The 4,501-nt window shown below is 46.6% G+C and overlaps 1 pseudogene; it reads left to right on the forward strand.

Annotated features, from left to right (window-relative positions):
• The first annotated feature begins 2,702 nt into the window (after positions 1–2,702).
• LOC135906784 (uncharacterized) lies at positions 2,703–3,194 on the forward strand (annotated as a pseudogene).
• The last annotated feature ends 1,307 nt before the right edge of the window (positions 3,195–4,501 follow it).

Raw genomic sequence — 4,501 nt, forward strand, 5'->3', positions numbered from 1 at the left:
GTTAATTAGTTGATTACGCATTTCAATTTCTTCTGCAAGTAATGCCCACCACTTTGAGTAGACCGGCCAATGGACCCGAATTGTACTGTCTGCCCCCGGAAATCTTTTTTAAAAGTTTGAAAGTGTTCGATGAAACACCCGGTATTTTCTAGAGCAAGCAAAATAAGTTTTCATACACGAGTTCTACACATAGTCTAGCGAACAGCTTGCCAAGACTTCCCCAATACGAATACGGAGGGAGCATTAGCTTGGCTTCGGGAGTGCTTCTGGAGTTCTAGGGCTATTGCTCAGCTTGTACAAGCCGGATTGTAGACAACATTTTGGCTTGAACAAGCCCAAATATAGGTGTCTTCTAGATGGGTTTGTGCTACCTGGGGCACGTTGCTTGCGGAGCTCATCGTAGCTCTGGCATAGCGTAATGACGTCGTCAACCGTTTGAGGATTTTTCGCCAAGAGCATTTGGAAGGCGTCATCCTCTATGCCTTTCAGCTCATTCTTTATCTTTCGAGCTTCGGGCATAGCGGGATAGATGTGTCGGCAAAGGTAAACTACATCTTCAATGTAGCTGGTGAAGTTTTCACCCTTTTGCTGAGCGTGACCACGCAAGCATTGTTCCGCGCGAAGCTTGCGCACAGCAGGGCGGCCGAAGACTTCTTTGAAATAATGCGCAAATGCCGTCCAGGTGGAAAAGGTGGATTCATGTTCCGGAACCAGAGATTAGCGACTTTGGAAAGGTAGAAGATGTTAGTCAGTTTAGCTGTGTCATCCCATTTGTTATGAGCACTCGAGAGCCAATCCGATGTCGTGATCATCGGTGCTGCTGAAGATAGGAGGATCTCGTTGGCGGAGAGAACCGGAGCAGATAATAGGCGTTCTCTCTGCCATCGATGGGCGATGCTTGGGGATAAGCGGGCTGCGCGGCGTCCTCGGGCATGGCAGAAACAGGAGGGATCAACCTGCTGCGGAGTTCCAGGTCGGTAAAGGGCCCAGCACTTCCACCAAGTTGTCAAGAGGTGTTCTGGAGTAATTAACAAAGCTCGCAGAGAGTCACACAACTGGCAGCGAGAGGTCACACAGCTCAGGCGATCCAGGCACTCGGCTTCAACCAAGCTCGTCGTCATCGTCTTCCTTGAAGTAGTGTCTACTGCTCTTTCTTCTCCAGTATGTAACATATATTAGCCCTCATGCTCTCCTGTATTAATTCACGCATGGCACAATAGCATGGCTGCACACAATCGCCTCTTTCCATTCCAATGAAATGAACGTGGCGTATATTTGTTACCAAAATTTGCTTTAAAGCGTAATTGTTTATCATTCCTTAAGCCTCTGAGAAGTGAGGATGGATGTTCAGCCTTGCTAGTGTGGCATTTCATAGGTTCTAACCCACCATGATATTACTAAACAAGCAATAATGAAATTATGTGGTCATGCCATACCGTTAGTACAACTGAGGTGTTGCTTCCCCAAGGAGTCTCACTGCAATTTCCCCAATTTCGTAAACACTTAGGCATGTTGAAGTTATCTTCACAGCTTGTGCTTTAACACAATAAATAAACCAGATTAACACAACAGCCCAAATATTACCTTAATCACTTGAAATACTAACTAGCTCATGATATGTAGTCATATTATATTCCGTTTGTATGTTTGGTGAATTGCACAGATCATTTTTCTCACCCTTATAGCCTAGCTGAAGCTGTCTCTTTTTTTAAATAATTAAGCAATAACCTTACTTAATGCATTGCTGCGAGGACTATAACTAGCTTCACAGTAGCACTGCACACGTACCCTCAGACCACATCGTAGGCATGCCTCTATAGTAGGGGCGTAGCCGGGGGGAGGGGGGGGGGCTGAAGCACATAAGCCCCCCCCCCCCCCCCGAAATTTTTTCGTGCTGTCCTGCGCCGCCGACCAAAACAACTCCCGGCGCCGGAAATTATGCTCGATTTTGTCTAGAATGTCCTTTTCACGCTCAAAAAGACATGTTAGCGCGAACATTGCGAAATCGGGCTGGATTTCGCGGCAACGCCCATGCATCGGGAGTCACATATCGTAACGCAAGGCGCCCCACCGAGCACAAAGTTTCAAGGGTGTTTTAATGGCAAGCGGGCTCGTCTCGGCATCTCGCGGAGGCCGCGGAATCTGCGAAGCTCCTGGATTTCACGTCTGAAACTTTATGAGTATATAGATATCATAACCTTTTGATGCGAAAGGTGCACTGACATTTCCAAATTCGTGCTTTAGATTTTCAATTCCGGGACTTTGTGGGTTTAATGCTGTTATAAACATTTGACGCCAAAGGTGCATTGACTTTTCTAAAGCCGTACATCGGACCATACAAAGAGACATGCCAAATCAACACACTATCAGACAAGTTGACAAAGCACGCAGCGAAGTCCAATAAGACGAAGCGTTGGGGTGGTTCATTTGTGCCGCCATGTCACAGAAAAGAATATCAACATTTTTTTTTCACCTGCGCCAAAGCATTCATGTCAAGACACTAAAGCCAGTAAAGGTAACTAAGTTCTTATTCATTTTTCTACTTTGACTTTTATTCGCGAGGACACATTTAGCCTCTTTTTTTTTCTCTTTTTTCTCGCTACCCGCTGGCTGCCGATCCAGCGAGAGTGCATGCGCTTTTCTCGTGCTGCATCGACCACCACCGATCACCACCTTGAAGTTTTGTCGTGTTGCCGGCCACAATGCCGAAACGCGAGTGCAAATTTATTAAGCAGCTGGGAAGAGAGTATACGTTCATCAAGAAGAGTAAGTCAGAGTGGAATGTGCATGTGGGGCAGACTTTTCTGTCGCACACGGCGGACGTTCAGACATAGCAAAACACATTAGCTCTGTCAAGCACAAGCAGAGCGTGTCGGCTGCTGCGAGTTCCAGTGCAGTAACCCGGTTCTTCAGACAAGAACGTGCTGGGGAAAAGGAGCTCCAACTCGCTGCATCAGTGGGTGTAATCGCCTTCCACACGATTGCTCACAAGCAGAGCTTCTGATCAATGGACTGTATTTCAAAGTTTGTGCAGAAATTGTTCAACGAAAAATTTTGCGGTGCTTGCACAAAGGCAGAGCGTGCTTGCCCTGTCTGCAGAGGAAGAATTGAAGAATGACCTGCAGGAGGCTAAATTTATCTCAGTTTTCTGTGATGCTTCCAACCACAAGGATTTCAAGGTGCTGCCGCGGTAATGGTGCGCTACTTTACTGCTGCTGCAGGAGTGCAGACGAAGTTCCTTGACATTGACACCTTGCCATGTGGGACTTCAGCCATGGTGAGCCAGTAGTATATTATGGACGCACTCGAAGCCAACCAAGTCGCATCAAAGCTGGTTGCTTTCACTGCCGACAACGCTGATTGCAACTTCGGTAGTGCTGTGCGAAACAGGAAGAACAATGTTTTCTCGAGTTTGCAAGATTCTATGGATCACAAGATCCTTGGAATTGGCTGCGCTGCGCACATAGTGCACAACACCATTCAGACTGCTGCCAATAGCCTGCCATTGGATATTGAGGCTGTGAAAATTTACTCGTACTTTTACGTTTATATATACAAGGTCAGGGTGGAGTCTGAAAGAGATTTGTGATTTTGCATCAGTGGAGTGCCAGTGGCTTCATGGGCTATAGCAAGACCAGGTGGTTGGCATTGATGCTAGTTGTTTAGGGGGTCCTAAAGCTCTTTCCTACTTTAAAGGCACATTTTTTGTCGATAGAGAAGTGTCCCTCTTTCATCAAGTCGTTTTTCGAAGACACATGTGCAGAGCTCTGGCTCTATTTTCTGCATAGTCAAGCTGCCATGTTTAAGGCTACTGTACTTCAAATTGAAGGGGACACGAAGACAGCTGCCGAACTCTATAGCGCCCCAAGCCAGCTGCAGAACAAAGTGCAAGAACAATTTGAGCAATCATTTCCACCATCGACTGTGCGCTCAAGGGCAACAGTATTCGAAGAACAGGGACAAGTTCGAAGAGAACAAGTAGTGAATACGGTGGTGAATACGGTGGTGAATACGGTGGTGAATACCACCGTATACGGTGGTATTCACCGGTGGTACGGTGGTATTCACCGGTTGAATACGGTGGGTGGAGATTCTCAGGCATTTCGAGAAAAATGATGTGCCTTGTGAGAACCTAAAGACAGTGCTGGAGTATTGCATGTGCCTGCCAGATACAAATGCACCGGTAGAGAGGGTGGACTGCCGAGAAGGCCCAGCTTAAGGTGGCCACACTAAAATCCATGCTTGTGCTGAAGGTGAATGTGCTCATGACGTGCGAGCAATACTTTGGGCATCTTTACCAAAAGGACGATTTGCTAAAGAAAATACATTCTAGTCAGAAGTATTAAAGAAGGAGAACGTTTGTGTTGGTTCAAGAAAACGAAAATCGCTTTGGCATTTTTGAAATAAAAATTAATGACATCTAAAAGGTCTCGTTCCTTCCTACCTAGCCCTACCCCCCCCCCCCACTCCCCCGGACCACTATGGTCACATTAATGTTTAT

Source organism: Dermacentor albipictus, chromosome 1 (assembly GCF_038994185.2).
Source record: "Dermacentor albipictus isolate Rhodes 1998 colony chromosome 1, USDA_Dalb.pri_finalv2, whole genome shotgun sequence".
NCBI lineage: Eukaryota > Metazoa > Arthropoda > Arachnida > Ixodida > Ixodidae > Dermacentor > Dermacentor albipictus.